Source organism: Triturus cristatus, chromosome 1_1, assembly GCF_964204655.1.
Source record: "Triturus cristatus chromosome 1_1, aTriCri1.1, whole genome shotgun sequence".
NCBI classification, from domain to species: Eukaryota; Metazoa; Chordata; class Amphibia; order Caudata; family Salamandridae; genus Triturus; species Triturus cristatus.
Window position 1 is genome coordinate 12,591,782 of NC_140579.1, and position 20,572 is coordinate 12,612,353.

General features: G+C 49.8%; 1 protein-coding gene across 2 annotated transcripts in view; it reads left to right on the plus strand.

The window, feature by feature from the left end:
- Nucleotides 1-4,944: 4,944 nt before the first annotated feature.
- LOC146869129 (butyrophilin subfamily 1 member A1-like) overlaps nucleotides 4,945-20,572 on the plus strand; it is an 862,288-nt gene continuing 846,660 nt past the window's right edge. For both annotated transcript variants that reach the window (XM_085627799.1, XM_085627671.1), the window contains exon 1: nucleotides 4,945-5,062. The gene's annotated coding sequence lies outside the window, so the exon portion shown is untranslated. The remainder of the gene's footprint in view (nucleotides 5,063-20,572) is intronic.

The window sequence follows — 20,572 nt, forward strand, 5'->3', positions numbered from 1 at the left end:
CCCCGGCCCGCCAGGTGTTATCCACAAGAATCACCCGCACCCCGTCTCCCAACGGGACTCCTGCCCCCGGACCTCCATGTATCACAGGACCGAACCACCCCCGGCTCCCCCGGCCGGATCAGCCGCCATCTTGGGCCCTGCGCCACGAGGCCGCGTGGCCTCCACCCGACCCTAACCCTGGGCCTGGCCGGCCCCGACATCCCGGCACCACCATCCACCCAGGAGGTGAACGGACCATTTGGCAGGTCAATGGGAGAAAGAAGCGTCAAGGGCTCTCCCCCGCCAGGTGCCGATCGCCCTCCAGCTCCCCCAGGCGCTGGCTCCACCCCCTGCTGGGTGTCTGGACACCCTCATCCCGGACCCCCCGACCTCCAAGTGCGAGGGTCCGGACATCAAAGGGCGCCAGACATATAACTAGGGCAGCTCCGGAGCAGGAAGGCAGTTGTATCCTGGAGTCGAGAGACACCGAGAGAACTCAGCCTTGACGGACTACTGGCGCTGCCGTAGCCCTGCCTTGTGAACTATCGTCCTGCCTGCTGGCGCTGCCGCGGCCTTCTGCAACATCCAACCTCGTCGGGACCTGCTGGCGCTGCCGCGGACCGTTGTAACGACCACCTTCATCGGGACCTGCTGGCGCTGCCGCGGACCCTGTAACGACCATCTTCACCGGGACCTGCTGGCGCTGCCGCGGACCGTGTATCGACCATCTTCACCGGGACCTGCTGGCGCTGCCGCGGCCCGTCCAAGCTAGAACACCGAGCTCGAGGATTGTGAGCTATCCACCATACCATCTCAGCTACCAGACTGGTAACCAGACTGTCCCGCTACCCCCTTTCCCCAACCTGAGAGACTCGAATCGAGGGGACCCCTGAGTCCAGACCTCCTTGTACCATTTCATCGTACCTTAAGAAATTGCCTATAAAGAACGCTAAATCTTGTGTGGTGTCTGTCTGTGGGGGGGAAGTTATTTATCTGTACGATCGCTGGAGACGGCTCTCCCCGGAGACCTCTCCCCTTGTCCTCGGCCGACCCTCCCGGTCCGTCTAACACCCCTCGTGAGTCACACGTGCGATGCAACCGAGGTTTCTCCCTCACGCCCCTCATGAGTCGCACGTGAGATGCAACTGAGGCTTCTCTCTCACGCCCCTCGTGAGTCGCACGTGCGATACAACCGAGACTTCTCTCTCACGCCCCTCAAGACTCGCACGTGCGATGCAACCCAGACTTCTCTCACGCCCCTCATGACTCGCACGTGCGATGCAACCGAGGCTTCTCGCTCACTCCCCTCAGGACTCACACGTGCGATGCAACCGAGACTTCTCTCTCACGCCCCTCAAGACTCGCACGTGCGATACAACCCAGACTTCTCTCACGTCCCTCAAGAATCGCACGTGCGATGCAACCGAGGCTTCTCGCTCACGCCCCTCAGGACTCGCACGTGCGATGCAACCGAGACTTCTCTCTCACGCCCCTCATGACTCTCACGTGCTATGCAGCCCAGACTTCTCTCACGCCCCTCATGAGTCGCACGTGCGATGCAACCGAGGCTTCTCTCTCACGCCCCTCATGACTTGCACGTGCGATGCAACCGAGGCTTCTCGCTCACGCCCCTCAGGACTAGCACGTGCAATGCAACCCAGACTTCTCTCATGCCCCTCATGACTCGCACGTGCGATGCACCTGAGGCTTCTCTCTCACGCCCCTCATGACTCGCACGTGCAATGCAACCGAGGCTTCTCGCTCACGCCCCTTAGGACTCGCACGTGCGATGCAACCGAGGCTTCTCGCTCACGCCCCTCAGGACTCGCACGTGCGATGCAACCGAGACTTCTCTCTCACGCCTCTCATGACTCGCACAAGCGATGCAACCCAGACTTCTCTCACGCCCCTCATGACTCGCACGTGCGATGCAACCGAGGATTCTCGCTCACGCCCCTCAGGACTCACACGTGCGATGCAACCGAGACTTCTCTCTCACGCCCCTCAAGACTCGCACGTGCGATGCAACCGAGGCTTCTCTCTCACGCCCCTCAGGACTCGCAAGTGCAATGCAGCCGAGGCTTCTCTCTCACGCCCCTCAAGACTCGCACGTGCGATGCAACCGAGGCTTCTCTCTCACGCCCCTCGTGAGTAGCACGTGCGATGCAACCCAGACTTCTCTCACGCCCCTCATGACTCGCACGTGCGATGTAACCGAGGCTTCTCTCTCACGCCCCTCAGGACTCGCACATGCGATGCAACCGAGACTTCTCTCTCACGCCCCTCATGACTCGCACATGCGATGCAACCCAGACTTCTCTCACGCCCCTCATGACTCGCACGTGCGATGCAACCGAGGCTTCTCTCTCACGCCCCACATGACTCGCACGTGCGATGCAACCGAGGCTTCTCGCTCACGCCCCTCAGGACTCGCACGTGCAATGCAACCCAGACTTCTCTCACGCCCCTCATGACTCGCACGTGCGATGCAACCGAGGCTTCTCTCTCACGCCCCTCATGACTCGCACGTGCGATGCAACCGAGGCTTCTTGCTCACGCCCCTCAGGACTCGCAAGTGCGATGCTATCGAGGCTTCTCGCTCACGCCCCTCAGGACTCGCACGTGTGATGCAACCGAGGCTTCTCGCTCATGCCCCTCAGGACTCGCACGTGCGATGCAACCGAGGCTTCTCGCTCATGCCCCTCATGACTCGCACGTGCGATGCAACCGAGGCTTCTCTCTCACGCCCCTCATGATTCGCACGTGCGATGCAACCCAGACTTCTCTTATGCCCCTCAGGACTTGCACGTGCGATGCAACCGAGGCTTCTCGCTCACGCCCCTCAGGACTCGCACGTGCGATGCAACCCAGACTTCTCTCACGCCCCTCATGACTCGCACGTGCGATGCAACCAAGGCTTCTCGCTCACGCCCCTCAGGACTCGTATGTGCGATGCAACCGACGCTTCTCGCTCACGCCCCTCAGGACTCGCACGTGTGATGCAACCGAGGCTTCTCGCTCACGCCCCTCAGGACTCGCACGTGCGATGCAACCGAGGCTTCTTGCTCACGCCCCTCACGACTCGCACGTGCGATGCAACCGAGGCTTCTCTCTCACGCCCCTCATGATTCGCACGTGCGATGCAACCCAGACTTCTCTTACGCCCCTCAGGACTCGCACGTGCGATGCAACCGAGGCTTCTAGCTCACGCCCCTCAGGACTCGCACGTGCGATGCAACCGAGACTTCTCTCTCACGCCCATCATGACTCGCACGTACTATGCAACCCAGACTTCTCTCACACCCCTCATGAGTCGCACGTGCGATGCAACCGAGGCTTCTCTCTCACGCCCCTCATGACTCGCACGTGCGATGCAACTGAGGCTTCTCGCTCACGCCCCTTAGGACTCGCACGTGCGATGCAACCGAGGCTTCTCGCTCACGCCCCTCAGGACTCTCAAGTGCGATGCAACCGAGACTTCTCTCTCACGCCCCTCATGACTCGCACATGCGATGCAACCCAGACTTCTCTCACGCCCCTCATGACTCGCACGTGCGATGCAACCGAGGCTTCTTGCTCACGCCCCTCAGGACTCACACGTGCGATGCAACCGAGACTTCTCTCTCACGCCCCTCAAGACTCGCACGTGCGATGCAACCCAGACTTCTCTCACGCCCCTCATGACTCGCACGTGCGATGCAACCGAGGATTCTCGCTCACTCCCCTCAGGACTCACACGTGCGATGCAACCGCGACTTCTCTCTCACGCCCCTCAATACTCGCACGTGCGATGCAACCCAGACTTCTCTCACGCCCCTCAAGAATCGCACGTGCGATGCAACCGAGGCTTCTCTGTCATGCCCCTCATGATTCGCACGTGCGATGCAACCCAGACTTCTCTTACGCCCCTCAGGACTCCCACGTGCGATGCAACCGAGGCTTCACGCTCACGCCCCTCATGACTCGCACGTGCGATGCAACCGAGACTTCTCTCTCACGCCCCTCATGACTCTCACGTGCTATGCAACCCAGACTTCTCTCACGCTGCTCATGAGTCGCACGTGCGATGCAACCGAGGCTTCTCTCTCACGCCCCTCATGACTCGCACGTGCGATGCAACCGAGGCTTCTCGCTCACGCCCCTCAGGACTAGCACGTGCAATGCAACCCAGACTTCTCTCATGCCCCTCATGACTCGCACGTGCGATGCAACCGAGGCTTCTCTCTCACGCCCCTCATGACTCGCACGTGCGATGCAACAGAGGCTTCTCGCTCACGCCCCTTAGGACTCGCACGTGCGATGCAACCGAGGCTTCTCGCTCACGCCCCTCAGGACTCGCACGTGCGATGCAACCGAGACTTCTCTTTCACACCCCTCATGACTCGCACATGCGATGCAACCCAGACTTCTCTGACGCCCCTCATGACTCGCACGTGCGATGCAACCGAGGCTTCTCGCTCACGCCCCTCAGGACTCACACGTGCGATGCAACCGAGACTTCTCTCTCACGCCCCTCAAGACTTGCACGTGCGATGCAACCCAGACTTCTCTCACGCCCCTCATGACTCACACGTGCGATGCAACCCAGACTTCTGTCTCAGCTGCTCTTGTGTGGGCTGAAGGTGCCTCCTGCTGGGGCTTTAAGGGAGCTGTTAAATGGGGAATGTGTGGGCCCCACCTTTATTTACAAAGTGCTTGTTCCAGTAAAGCCCAACCGTCGGCCACCAGCTTCCGGACAGATGTAATGCTAGATTCAGCATGAGGGCTTAATTCAGGAACTATATTACAGTATTTCTATTAACCGAGGGCTCAAGGTTGGAATTTGAGTGGAAAGCTCTGGTATGGGACACAGAATCCCGCCAGAAAGAGAGTACAATTTGATTTTCCAAGTTCCATTAATAGTTGTATTTCTTTAAAGTTTTTTTCAACCCCAGCACTCTTATCAGGAAGTTCACAGTCCACCTTGAGTCACAAGCTTGATAACATTTACTGCAGACGACGACAGGTGTTCCAGAAGAGCTCTCTTCGGTGCCAGGCAGGACACTCCCGACCCAAGAGAAGCGACCAGAGGCGAGACCCGTCGGTGAGAGACACTTCCAAGCATTTTCATGTACTAGGAGGCGCATTGTTTATACTGCATTCTGAAATGTGAATTGACGGATTCCGAGGTTTGCTTCTTCCAATACTTGGTCTCTGGGCATAATGCCCTTTCAGAGCTGTTTGTTCGGTCGGAATGAGCCAGGGAGTCCTGGCACTTTACAGCACTTTACAGTAAATGTACCAGCTTGCGTGATGTGACAGTGTGTGTTTAGCACAGTTTAGAAGCCGCTTTCCTAAATGTCAGCGCGTTTCCAAAATCTGTGTCCCTTTTTATGGCTCGCTCCTGTAGGCACGGGCGTCCGCAGAAATGTTTCCAGGGGGGCAAAATTTTAACTTCATCACCATCTCCCGACATGATTGAGCACAAGTATTAAATACATTTTTTAAAAATCTAATAAGACAAAGAGCTTAAATAAACGAAGAAACCCATAGGGGGCAAGAGAAAAATCTTGTGAGGCGCCGCAGCAGACGACCTGGCAACTACAATGAAACAGAGGGAAAAACTAAAAATGGCCGGAAAAAACTAAAAAATTCTAAATCAGGTTGATGTGGTTCTAGAGAGATCCACATCCGCAAACCTTTCGATGATGGTACAGTGGACGATTGTGTCAAATTCACGAGCTAGTAGGATCAGCCTCGCTAAGCCACATTGTATCAAACAATATTAATGCAGCTGTCAACCATGCATTGATAATATTGGCAATTTCCTAGACACTGGCAGTAGAAGTTCCTTTTATATTCTGACACAGCACGAGTCATTGGGAAAGCCAGGTTTAAACAAGGTCAGAAGAATGCCGACCTCCTCTTTAGAGCCTGTGCAAAAGCAGGAGAGGGAGATCTCGGTGCAGAAGTAAAGGCCGGGTGCAGGAAAACTGAAACAAGGAAGCAGGGGACTGATAAATAGGTAGGTTTTAGGTGTGCTCTGCAAGTCATTGAACATGGAAGTGGCAGGGCCACATGCACTCCGATGCACACCTCTTTAGAACAGAGGCAGAGGCCAAAAGGCAAACAGTAAGGATGGACAGAACGGAGTTCATGGGTTTGGCGAGGTGGAGATCTGTGAGACTTGGGAGGTGCGTGCAGGCAGGAGCAAGAGGGCATGAAAATGGAGGACGCGCTTGATGCCGTATTTTACGTTATTCAGGGGCCTTGCCCATTCTAGGGCAGAAACCGTGTTTTGAGGTCACTTTATAAAAAGGTGATGTGGTGAGAGTAAAAAAGTACTGTAGATGGAGCAGGGGGAAGGGTTTTGAGGTAGCCTCAGCTCTTTCTGGTGTTGCAAAGCAAGGACACAGATGCCCAGGGCTAACAGAAACATTTAGGAGAAATGTAATCTGCTAAAGAGGCAGGGCCGGAAGCAATAAATCATATCGAGTAAAACTTGCTGGGGATTGATGAGGGATGATAAAAAGGTGGAGATGGACGAATACAGTTGCTCCTAGTTTTAACAAAAAGGGTGTGCGGTGCCAGTCAAGTGAACATTCTACCTCTTAATATGTCTAGAGGGTCTGGGTCAGACATAATCCCTGGAATCACTGAGATATGGGAGTGCAGGCCTGACACCGGTAAGTTTGAGAAAGGACTGAAAGATCAGTGTGAAGAAGGTGTCTGGCAGGCCTAAGAGGAGACCAATATGCCAATGCAAAGTGTGCAGGGCCTAGAACCCAAAGAACTAGGTAAAGTGGTTTGGTGAGAGAGAGCTGAAAGTCACATACAGGCTAGGTTATTGCATAGTAGAAGGTAATGGTATTATGTATTAGTTTTTGCTGTTGACCGTTTTATTAACTCATAAACTAAAGGGGTGGGGAATTATTATTAGTTTTTTCTTGTCTCAATAACTACACAAACTTTATTCAACTTTAAAGTTTACCTGGGCTGGTTTCATTGCTCCTTTTCGTCCTTCAATGACAAGCCAATTAGTTTGATCCCAAAGAGATACTTCTCCAGGTGGTCGCCCAAGAGAGGTGGCTTCAAATATGCACACCCCACACTGACACCATTGCATACACACACATACGTAGTCTCCACACCCATTCCTGCCTAAAGAGCTGCACTTCACACCGACAAGGCCCCTATGGAGCTGCAGGTTACTGTTAAAAATAGTGACACCTCACACAGATCCCAACAGAAGCATAGCGCTTTGCAGACACCTCTACAAAAGAACTGCATCTCTCAAATACACCAAGGAAGACTTCTTCCTTTCTGAGACACTGCCCGTTGGTGCTACATATATAAGGCGACAAGATGCCTGCAAGTTACGGGGAGAATTACTTTTCCAGACCTAGGCTTTGCTTTTACATTATTAGCTAGTGTGTTCGACCAATTGGTTGAACTAAAATTAACCTAGACTACAGCTCCCAGAATGCACTGGTATGGCAAATCAAAACTGGAAAAGTTGTGCGCTGGTGAGAGTCATCTGGTCACCCTATACATATGACTGACCCTGCCCCGAAAAATGTATATTTGCAGACAGTGTCCAACCATCACAGCATCACCAAAGCTCTGCATTTCACGCAAACAAAGACGCACATAAAGGGTGAGCCTCACACCAATACTTCTTTCTTCCAAACAACATTAATATCGACCCCACAGTAAAATAACAATGCCTCAACATGGAGTACTTAATACCAGCACAGTACTCCCAGAGACGTAGCCAACACAAGTGGGTTTAGCTGCAACTCCCCGAAGAGGCGCTCCTCAGAAATAACCCCCAAAGCACACACAGAAAAGAGCGAAACCTTAGGGTATGTGGTGGATGTGCTGTGCAGCTAATATTATGACTGAAGTGTAGGCCAGGTAAAATATAGATGTAGGGTTCAGCCCCAAAGGTTCAAGAAGGGCTGAGACACGCAACCACTTGCAGTGAAATGGCAGCAAACATGCAATATTGCAACAGATTATAGCCGGACCAAACGATGGGGCCCGTTCACAAACAATTAGATGGAGAATATGAAAGCGGAAGCAGGCCCTACTTGAACGGACGGGAGTTTTTAAAATAACCTTTATATTTGTCTGCATGCGAGGTACGGTGTCTGATAAAAAAACAACTAGTTAAAAAAGAGCTGCATTGCTCAAGCACTTTTAACTTCTGACAGGCAGCTGAAAGTTTGACCACCATATCTCAGCCCTTACTGGTCTTAGCCGGCTCCATTCGAATATCAAAATTAAATTAAATTCCAAAGCTCAGCCGACAGCCTCGCACTCATCCAAGGGTTAATTTGACCAAAGAGGGTAGGAAAGAGCTGAAACTTGATCAAAGCTGTTCCAAACAGGGGCCCCCAAAATACATTTGGCCCAGGGCCCCCAAAATTCTTAAAATGTCCCTGTGTTCAGCTGGTGATGACTGATTTAGTGGCTGGTACAGAACTGAGTGATGGACAAGACCCATAGCGGACAGGTCTTGTGTGAGGGTAAGAGCATGAAGCAGGAAAAGGGAGTTCCGAACCAGCCTCCATGAGCTAGAATTGGCTGCACACTGCTGAGCGTTATAGTATTATTGCCAGAACAGTAAGATAGAAGTTGACATCGCTATATAACGCCCTGGTTAGCCATATTTCAGTCCTCCTTACTTTACCTGTATATTGGAGATTGTATCCTGCTTGGGCTGTTTCCTGTCTGTGAGCTCTAACTGCAGATTCTCAATGATGTACAGAAGTGTGCCACAGACTAGAAGCTGTTAAGGCATTATCGTCGGTCCGAAGGAGGCGCCATCTTTTACATACAGAACAGTTTCCATTGAAATGGCAACAAAAGACCAAGATGCAGTTTTACTGATAAAACGATACAGCGCACAAACAATAATGTGTGGAAAGTTGGTTTCAGCAAATATGTATCATTTGAACGTCACCAAGTAAATTGTCTTGATTGTTTTGAACCTATTAAAATTTCCAGCACACGTCTGAATTACAAACAAGTGTCCATTTGTAGTTTCCTAACTGCTGATATGTTTTGAAACATTTGCACAGTTCATTTGCAGGTATTTAACAGTTGTTCTGTGTTACAAAAAAAGCTGACAGCTTAGTCTTTGGATTGACACGCTCTTTACGACCACAACAAGACTGTCAAGTAGCCACTTTACTATTCTGCCTTTGACCGCAAAGTTAGAGAGGGGTCAAGGAGGCGTTACAAGGGTGGTGCATGGGCGTTCCCATGCATTGCAATGTTAATCCAGATTTATAAAGACTGGTTTATGCCAAAATGGCGTGCCTATCTGAGCTGGGTGTAGTGAGAAGAAATATCTTTATTCTTCCTCGTTACTTGTATTTTGCAGCACACAGGCAAAGAGGAAATAGCCGCAAAGGATAGCCTTCCCTTCTGGCACAAAAAACTTACTTGACGACAATGTTTTGGCACGAGGCAGCCACAAGGGCCCCCGTACTAGGAGGGAGCAGAACTGCACCATATATTTGAAAACAGGGGGCTCTTGCGCTCTCTCCATTCAAGCAACACAGCGCAGAACTTCACTGGCTGAGCCGTGCTGCATGAAAAGTTAGTAAATATATACCCATCATAAATTTGGCACAGGTTTTCACACGTAAATTTTGTCTTGGGCATTGTACAGAAATAACATATACATACATACATACATACAGATAGAAAATCAAAGGTTGTTGGGAAAAAAGGCTATTTTTCAAAGAATGGTGGAAAAATGCATCCAGGGCTCAAGCTCGGAGCATTTGTCTGGCAGGTTACAGCGGGGCACTACAAGGTTTAGGGATCAGTGCACACCGGTTTTGCTATGTTAGACATTTCTAATTGTGCTCCTTGTTCTTCATTAACGGCAAATGGTGAAATAAAAACCGTACAAAAACAAAGGTTATATTAAAATAAAATCCCTTCGTTCATAGGTTTTGCCTCCCTACTAGTCCATCCTACATTCAACTCTTGAAGTGCTTTTACCTCATGGTCTGGGGCACACTCTGGCGGCAGAAATGATAGCTATGACCCTGGCAGGGCCAGCTTTAGTGCTTGTGGCACCCGGTGCGACAATCTGTGTTGACACACCCTCCTCTGAAAGAAATGGCATAACGCAAAACTATGGGGGGCCCCCTGCAGAATTAAATGTGGGCCTGCTTAGTCTCCCATATCTCACATTTACATTGGCTTTAGGCTGTACAAGGTCTCCTGAAGGTTTCGGGTTCCCTTGAAGGGTTGCCACCTCCCCCGCACTGCAGGGGATACAGAGGCCTTCAGCGTTCATTACACCCCTTCACCAAAGACCTCTCTCTCAGAGTCCCTCACTATCAACCTCCAATGGTGCCCCTCATCTGCAGATAGACTCTGTCTTCTGTGTATTTCATTTCTGTTATAGTGCTAGTCAGCCCAATGTAGGGTGTTGAGCACTGTAGCTCACACACATTGTTCAGAGACAATGACTAATATATGTATGTAAATCAATGTATAGGAAATGTTAATTATGACAATGGGGGCTGCAAGGTGTAGGAGTCACATGTCATCCATACTGCTAGGTAATATTTGCAGGGCCACTGGAATTATGCAGCAGGGGAGGGCCAAATTATGCTGCAGGCTTGACTAAATTATTTGGCAAGAAAAGGGAAATTCTTCATGTATATGTAAATGTTCTCACATATTGCATTGCAGTAGTCTAGTTGTGCAAAACTGCATGAGGCTGGGAAAATCGGTTCAGAAGTAATGTTTAATATTTACAAATAAAAAATTAATACGAGCTAAACAGTTAAGGCTAAAAAAAAGCAAACGGATCTAATAGTAATAGTAGATTTGTTTTAATCAGATATGCGTGGTATAATCTACTGGCTCCAAGCGAGTCACTCACCTTCAAGGCACGTTAAAGGCAGACGGCCCAGTGTCCTTCTTTATGTGATGGTCAGCAGCAGACAGAATGACAATGGGCCTGTCCACAGTCTGCTCGAGGTCGGGGAGGGGCTGCTACAGTCTCTAGAGTAGTGCGAGAGGCCCCAAGTGAGAGAACGTTTAAACTCCTGGAGCCTCTCGCAGGGGAACAGCACAGCCTGCTCTAATCGTGATAATTACGGACCAAAGACCCTAGGTGGAGGGAGGTGGCCGGCTGCCTCCCTGCTCAGAACACATGGGCGTCCGCTACTGCACCGTGCGCTGCCTGAGTGACAATACCACATTGTCACTGGGCCAGCACCAGACGGCCCGGCGATCCAGGGGGGGGGCCTCCTGCGGACGCCCAGTAGGTGGGTTGAACATATGTGAAGTGCAAGCCCACCCTTGGAGACCTGTGTAACACCCCGAAGCAGAGCGGTGTGGACTGAGGGCCTGTGTAACACCCCGAAGCAGAGTGGTGTGGACTGAGGGCCTGTGTAACACCCCGAAGCAGAGCGGTGTGGACTGAGGGCCTGTGTAACACCCCGAAGCAGAGCGGTGTGGGCTGAGGGTGCTACAAATAGTGCCCGAGTGGCGGGCTGTCCTTTCACTGCTAAGCGGTCTCAGGATCAGGGCCAAGGGGGCGTGACCCCAAACCACAGGCTCCCAAGGGCCGGGACCTCCATTTTAGACAGGTTCCTTTTGGCATTGGATAAAGATACATTATGCGGCAGCCTGTGGCCTCGCAATGAGCGCGTGGCCTGGACCTCTCTAGTCCCTGGACAGGACCTGGTGATTAATAGATCTCAGTGTGAAGTCTGGTGCTAAGGGCGAGTGTCTTTCCGACCTGTAGCGATCACTGAAGGAGCCATCATTTGGGGAGAGGATGTATCCTCACAGCTAGAGCGGTCGATCTCGAAGCGGGGGAACCAGGTCGAGTCTCAGCAACGACGCTCAACATTCTGTGATTCTGGGCAGATCACTTGATCTCTCTGCGCCTCATAAAAACAAGCATTACAAATGCAATAGGTCTCGCCTTTGATTAAGTTAAAGCCATTTGCTTTGCTATACAATACCATTAGCAAAGCAAATGGCTGTAACTTAATCAAAGGCGAGACTTATTGCATTTTCAATGCTTGTTTCCTTTTGCGATCCCTTAGGCCTCAAAGCCTCTGGAAGGATAAGGCCCTGAACGCCGAGTAAAAAACGAACAAATGCAAATTCCCATCCAAGATGCCTGGTGCATGCCACCGTAGCTTTATTATTATTTTATTTTTACTGAAAGCTGCCTTGCAATTCAAAACTGTGTTAAAGGGTTGGTCCAGGATAGCGATCGGCATCTGTAAACTAAGTTTCCTCTAGTCCCCACCTTTTAAAACTACTCTGGGTACTTTTGCTAAAATTAAACTTTCCCAGAACTAACCCCTTTGCATTGATTCCTTGTCCCTTTATGGAGGTGCAAGGGTGGCATAATGACCCAAAAATAACAGTTCTAAAACACTTGGACCCAAAACGAGCATATAAATATATTTTTTATATGCTTATTTTACACACAGCAAAGTTTAACTGAGTTCACAAATTCCTGAAAATTGATAATATTCTGGGCAGAGCTATGGAATCGATCACAATTAGAGAGCTTTCCATAAACGCCACTTAAACTATCTGGCAGGCCTTGCTTGACATATTTATTTTCAGTTATTGTAGCAAATCTAGCGAATCGCCCAGACTCGGATGTTGAGTGGACGTGGAGCCTCGAACCCTGCTCCTCAGGTCCATTGTCGGCAGCTCTGGCTGTTACGCCATACGGTGTCCCACGCGTTAGCCGCATTCTGTAACTGCGTTCAGAGAGTAACAAAAAGTGCTGATGTGTGATTTTGGACAGCGGTACTTTCTGCTCAATGCTTGCACGGCTCTTTCTCGAGCTCGTTAAGCAACAGAAGAGATCAAACATTGCGGCTGCCCGCGGCCCCCACAGGGGGCCACCTAAACGGGCGGCCCCCCTTAGTCCCATTTGGGCATTTCCCCACCCTCACTAATATAGGGGACTCGAGGAGGAGTCCCCTTATCAGACGCGTCACTTCCGGCACGAAGAGGAGGGGGAGGTATTTATGGTTTGGGGGCCATGCATTCTCCTGCGATTGGGCATCCCCCCTCCCCCCGCCTGGCAAGGTGGGGTTTGTGCTGACGCATGAGTCTAGGGCTCATGAGTGAAAAAATCGATCCTCTGGGAGGACGATCTCAGGAACGGACGGACATGTCCCTTGTAGGGGGCCCGGGCAGGTGGGGCTGCGCAGGGTTGCTTGGTCAGTCGCAGCTCGCAGGAGCACTTCTGGTTCCTCCCGGTACCTGCCATTCACGCCCCTTGCTTCCCGCCGGCAGTGGCAGCCCACAGCGACGAGCGCGTCCGCATGGGGAGAACCGGTATGCGTGGCGGGTCCTCCCCTGCTTAGAGTTGCAGCTTAGTGAGGCAGCCGCTTGCCCGGGGGATCTACGATGGGGACCGGACTGCCCCCCCCCCCCCCATTTCATCCTGTCCCCGTCCAGGAACCGTACAGATCGGGAGCACGGGTCAGAGCGAGGGAGAGAGGATGGCATGAACCAGTGTGGCAATTGGTTTTAGGTCGTGTCATCCTCGGCTGGCATTGTGGAGATCTAGCGCCGAATCTACATCTTTGCCTAGCAAGCGCGAGGAAACCAGGGTTCGAGCCTCGAGGTCGCGTCCGGTGATCCTGGGCAAATCACCCCCCATAAGGGTAGCGCTGATTGGTTTCTCCACAGTGCTTGGCTCATCAGGCGGGTGGGGCAGCATAGGTTGGTACAGCTGCCTGCCCTTGGATCGCCCGTAAAATAACCCACCATATTGCATACTTTTGTATGGAATAAACCTGCAGCAATATTTTTCCCAAACAAGAGTTGTGTTGTGTATTTATTTATGCATGCATACTCTGTTGTGGTAAGGGTGGGGTGTGATGCCATAATGGGACTAAGGTCCCGCCCGGGACCTTTACGCAACTGAAGCGAATGTTCCCACCATTTTATAAGTACCCTGGGGGCATATCAAACTTAAGTAGGGTTTACAAATCGTCCTCACGCGATGTTAAGCGTGTAATCAGTGACTTTTCCAAGCGTGTATGTGAGACTTTTCAGTCACTTTTGCTGAAACCCGGGACCTTTAGATCTTCAGTTTACGCTCCCCCCACCGAGCTATTATGGCCGCTTCTCTAAATTAGTGAGGGGGCTCCGCCCATCCCGACTTGTGCCATAATCATCTAGCCAAACTCTCTTTTTCGTGTCCCTGTCCCTCCGCCCTTATTATCTGAGGTACGCTGCGGGGGGGTGGGGAGGGGGGGCATTGGTTGAATAATGCCCGCAAAGACCCTAAGCGCTTTACGTGAGCGAGCAGCAGTTACTTATGCCACACCCTACTTTTACAGCAGAAGTGAAGAGGAGGGTTGACATCTGACTCATTCATTGCTGATACTTTTGACTTGCGGATCAATGATATCATGTGAGCTAGGCTAGGCGGGTTAATGAAAGCAAACCTGAACTTCAACCCCCAGAAAGCACTTCTTCTTTTTCACACAAAAGCCACGGACTATAAAACAATGTCCATGAGGATATGGCGTGAGGTGACCGCCCTTGGGATGCTCCATGCGCCAGTTTTAGCTTAGAAGAAGTAATCAAAACATAAAAACAAAGATTGGCAAAGCCAGTAGGTCTGAAAATGCTGGTCAGCTTTTTTGTTTTCTCAATGTGTGACTTATTTTGGCATGGTTTTTGTAAAACCATATAGATGTGGGAGCTGCTGGCCCCTCAACATTATAACAAACATTGGCAAACGGAAAAATTGAATTTGGTCTCAAAAAGCACACAATGTAACAGTAGTTACTGGCACTGTACAAAACTACCTTGTGTGCCAATCTGCTCTCTGTGAAAGAGCAGAATGCTATCACCCACAGTGAAGTCAGCAGAGAGAGAGAGAGAGAAAGAGAGAAAGAGAGGAAGAGAGAAAGAGAGAAAGAGAGAAAGAATTTTAATGACAAAAAAAAGTCACGCTCAACGCCAGACCAAATTAGGGGCCCAATTATTAAAGAAAGTCTCAAAAGTGCACCCATGGTATACATTAAGTGCAGCTATAGGACTTTCTTGTATTCTCAAAAATTTACAAAAGTAGGACTTGAAATAGTACTCCTGGAAAATATTTGTGAACTGCATTTTAGCATTAGCAAATATGCATGTGTAGACTTGCTCATGTGAAAATCTGACTGTTTGCAAGTTCACTTTCCCTCCCAACTCTTTTCCCCAACCCTGAAAATTACATCTGCCATTGTCAGGAGTAAATTTCCTACATTGTTCCGTATGGAAAAAATGAGAGAAGAGTTGTTGAAAACCCTTAAAACCTGCACGTTGGTAGGTTTGCACCGACTCAAAAGGGCATTCTAACCCTGGAACCATCACCTTCAGCCCCAGTATGCAGATCTGCAAAGACCTGGAAACATAAGGGGACTGCAAGTATTCAAACACTACTAAGACATGAGTCCTGGAATAATCAGAGAGGCTATTTCAGAGCTCTTAAATAATGAGATTGCTGCCGTAATCTGTCGCTGCACTACATGGCACCCCAGGGACAAGTGGATTTTGTGTGATATCTAGAAGGTACTCCCTGGAAAGTAATTTTAAGGTCTGGGAGAAGGGGGAAAACAACATATGCATTAGCTACAAGAGCACTCCCACTTGACCTATATCTAGTTCACTATTGGCATGAACTCTTAGGCCAGAAGGAATAATTCCAGATCTAAGGTATTCCAACATGAACACCGCATGTGACTCTGCCCTCTTTGCTAGTTTTGTCCATTCTGTATTGTCAACGTTGGAGACTAATACCCTTTCACATGTAGCTGGGAGGTCTCCTATTAAGGCTGTAAAGTCTTCGTCTGAGAAGCCAGTTGGGTACCCACCTGAATGTGCGCATTCTGAATTTGTGCCTCAGCTCCCTCACTGCCAAGCCCTCTGTTGCACCCCAGTGCAGCAAAAATACCAATACAATACAATAGTTACCGGCGCAAAGAAATCGTGCGGTGTTAGCGCACTCTCTAAATCCTTTGTAATATAACATGCATACATCTTACTATAATACTTAATTGCATAAAACTCAGTTGCGCTGCTGTTACCGGCTTGAGAAGGATGACAGGCTGCGTCTTCCCTTTGAATACCTCACCGTTAACATGCAGGTTAGATACACACCGGAATCTGTTGCTTTAAACCACTGATGTGTTTTAAACTGTGGCTTGCAGGTCACTCCGATTAATTTGAAGCGGAAACATTAACATGCAGATCCGCCTTGTTGGGACTGGAACCTGTGACCTGGAGATTAGGACAGATCTATGCAGCAGGTGCAGTAACACAATGAGCTGTACCGCCAAGTTCCTAGTGCTCGATTATTAAAAACAATTCTTATGGGGGGCGTGGCTTGGCATCTGCGGGGAATGGCAGTGTGCGGCTGAGGCGCTCCGGTGGGACCGGGAGATTCTGCGGTTTGAGGTAGAGCCCGGTGGATTTTAAACACCAGCGGGACGTCGGAATGTGTGCTGAGCCTTTCCAGCACTACGGCGCTCACAGAAGCGGCACAGAAATGCTTCTGTTTATCGAGTGAGTTTCTTCAGTGGCGCCGCAACACCGCGGCTGCCATTTTGGGATTTTTGAGCGCTCGGCAATATTCCTCAGATATAGCGCGCTATTATTCTAATTGTTGCTTTTGCCCTCCTGCTTGTTTTTTTCTGGATTTATGTAGCTGAACTGCGTCCTCCTGCTTCTGTCATGGTTGTTTGGTGCAAGGAACTGTTTACTTGGCTTTTTTGACTGGAAGCAATCCCTGACGGCCATTTTATGCTTCTCTTTATGCTCCCTTGGTGCACTCATAGTGCATTCCTTCCACTTGTCAACTGGATATGCTTATTATTTACAGGTCTCATTTACTTTAGCGAATTGTCACTTTTGGAGCTACATTGACTTCCTGCCTGCATATATATATATATATTTTTTTTTTCTTTCTGTACGTGGTCAGGTGTGGAGTCATGTTTATTAGGCTTCGATATTGCTGACCGCTTCGACCATCATTTGCATATCTGCTGTGAGCTTGGCATGGTTTCTTCCTCTGCTTTGAATTCACATCTAAGTGTCAATTTTCACGCCTATTCTTTGCTGGCGACTGTGTTGTGTCCTTATGGGCAGAACGAGAGGTGCTCTTTCCACGAAAACGCAACACAAACATATTTTTGTAAAAAATTCCAAGATTTTTACTGCATACTCCCAATTTGAAGATTTTATGCAGTCTACAACAAGTACTCGGGGACAACCATGGATCATTCACCTGGAAAGACATTCACTAAGCGCCTAAAGCAAAATCCCCCTTCGCCTCCTAAATCAACCTCCCCAGTTTCTATGGAGTTGCTGTTGGATGAAATAAAAGCCCTCCGACCTTTCATGGAAGAGACTAACTCTAAACTACAAGCCTTAACAGACAACTGGCCTCAACTTGACACAAGGGTCACTGCAGTGGAACAATCTGTCTCCTCCTTCAGGGATACCACCTCGAGTGTCTCTCAGCTTCAATCACAGGTTTCCACGCTCCAGAAGCAGATCGAGGACCTTGAAAATCGCAGCAGGAGGAACAATCTACGCATTTATGGCTTGGCGGAAGGGAGTGAGGGGGTAGACCCTATCACTTTCTTTAAATCTTTTCTTCCCAAAGTGTTGCACTTGGCAGAGGGTGTAACTCTCAACATTCAAAGAGCACACAGACTAGGTCGCCCTTCTTCCAGTATGTCACCTTCACAGCGGCCAAGAGGAGTCATTATTTACTTCCTGGAGTATACAGACTTATTAATGGTGTTATCTGCGGTCAAGTCTACTCAACGTATTACTTGGTCTGGTTCAACTCTGTTTTTCGCACAAGACTGTGCCAAGGTCACTGCTAACAGACTTAAAGCTTTCCTCGACATGAGACCAGCTCTCCGATCTTTGGGTGCCCGCTACGGTCTTTCCCACCCATGCCTGTTCATTTGGTCATTCAAGAGGTTATCTATGGTAAAGCAATAAGCTTAACACTCCTTCAAGACTTAGCCTGAAGGCTGCTCTCCACAGCTACCACTAGGATAGCTTTCTTTAAAGGTTGTCTTGTAACCTATCACCTTAAGAGTCGAATTGGACTGGTGCAAGGTGTCCCCTATAACTAGTGGACAGCATATGCCAGGCCAACTTCTCACAATATATATATATTTATTCTCTGACTGATTATGGTGATACAAATGCCCAGTCCCCCTGAAGATCCTATAGGAGCAAGCTTTTAAGTTGGGTGGGTCTTTTGACTTTTTAAATGGTGCAGGATATTTGGGCGCCCCTCAAGAATAGGCTTTTGTTCCAGTATAGCTTCTGTCAGTTGGTTTGTTTTTAGGGTTAAGACTATGGCTTCCGTTTCTACACTCTGGCATAGTTTTGAACTCTATGCTTAGAATGTCTTCAGGCATCAGTTTTAACTGCTTGGGGATGGCATGAAACAGCCGTAATAGGTTGGAATGGTTCAGGACGTCGTGGCTCCCCTCTGAGGGGTAATGAGGGATGAGTACCAGCTTTGTTGGTTTGGCCTCACTTGAGTATTTGCCAAGTTGGCCTTCATTGCAAGCTCGGGCAAGGATGAAATGGTTTAAGGAGGTTGATCTACTCCTGTCAGGTCATCATTTTTATTTGCAGAGGAGTTAACGTCCTGCGCAGCTACTACCGGTGCCTGGCCAGATGGTTGCTGCACCCTCTGTGTGTAGCTGTTGGGCGCTGTAGCTGAAAGGAGGGAGCTTTGACTTGTGGTGGAGCCAGTGTTTTGTGTGCATGAAAAGAGTGCTAATATCTTGGTACCAGGGAATAGGGGGGCTGTCGATTGAGCTGGTTCTTTCTTCTTGTTTCCTTCATTTATGGGCAGAGCTTCCATCTGGTCCTGGATGCGTTGTTGCTGCGTCCTCTGTAGATGGGTTGCTAATGCTTCGTGCCTCACTAGGGTCGGTGTTAAACTTAGGTGAGGTGGGTGCTATAGTCAGAATTGTATCGAGTGGAAATGCGGTCAATTGCGCTGGTTTTCGTTCGCTCTTCTCTTTTTCGCTGCCTTTGAACATTGGGTAAACGCTAGGCGTATTTTTGTCTGATGTCTTTTATTTGGGATGGTGTGAATTTGAGAGTCGTTCTTTCTCAGCTTTGCTTCTGGCCTTATTTTGTCTTTTATTTTGCTCTTTTTGATAAGGCGACAGACCATTGGTTTTCTCTAGGAGTTGTTCTGTCCTTAAGATGACCATGGGGGATTTTGTCCTTCTCATCGGAGTCCTGTTCCTACTCTAAGGGGGGTTGTGACGCCTCCTCATTGATGTTTCCTGTTAAGGTGGGCAGAGAGATGTTTGGGGAGTTTTTAGGGGGTGGCGTCGTGCTCTGCAATGAGGATGCTAATGTGATTATCTTGCCTACTGGCTCCAGTGTATAAGCCGCTTTCTGCTAACTTTGCCCGGATCCGTTGTCTGTTGGTTTTGTGTCTGGCCTCCTAGGGCAGCTTCATACCTGTAGTTGTAGGGACGATTTTATCTCGGTTATTATTAGATTTAGGGCCTCTGGCAGAATGCAGAGTTTCTCCGCAATCTGGTGGCAGGTACGCGAAGAGCACGATATGGCCTCCTGCATAACTAATTTTACCGCCTGCCCGAGCTGCAGGGTGGGAAGGGCTTTGTCCTCGAGTGGGGTACATGCTATCTGCACATCAAGGGTGGTGAAAGCCTTTGACGCTCACCACCTTGTTGACTGTAATCACTAGCCATCCTGGGAGGGTAGAGGAGTGACCTCCTACCTGCCTAGGACTTTTCCTCCATCCTGGGGAAGTGCTAGCTCATCCCACCAGGAGGGCAGATGCTTGTCATGGCGGCAAAAAGCTTGAAGAAGCCTCCCAAGACATTGGAGCATTGTATCTCAGGGAAGCACTCACGTAGGGTGGAACCTCGGTGCATGCCAGCTCACCCTCAACATTAAAATAATGTTGGAGGTGAAAAATCACAATATTTGATGCCAAACATTACACATTTCGGTCGTTCCATAATGGAGCTGGCTATCTTGAGTTGGCCTGGTAGCCAGCGCATGTTACTCTATGGAAGGCTGGTCACTTACTGTAAAACCGTGTTTTACAGGGTTACTGTAGAGGTATATATGTAGGAACATATATATCCACACCGTTAATATAATGCACTCTACCCCCTGGGCTCAGGAGGGTAACCATAATAGCGACTTGCATATAATTAAGGTAGTGAGATTGGCTCTGCCGCATGTGATGTGTGCAAAGACCTTCTCGAGCAGACTGATACCAGTCAGTCAGCACACTAGATGGTGGTAAGTATTCCAGGGGCACCTCTATGGTCCCTTCTGAGTGCACACCATAATAATTTCAATACTGGAATCAGTATGGATGTTTCTGATGGATACATCTGCCAGTGGATTCCTCACCTTGTGAATATCCCCTGCGCCAGCAACATTCGGAAACTTTTGTAGCAGTCCACGCCGATTGGGTCGAAGACGACATCACAGAGACATGGCTCCGCTCGCGACTCCGCTGACGTCACCGGCTCCATAAGAAGACCTCGTCGGCGTGATGACGTCAGTT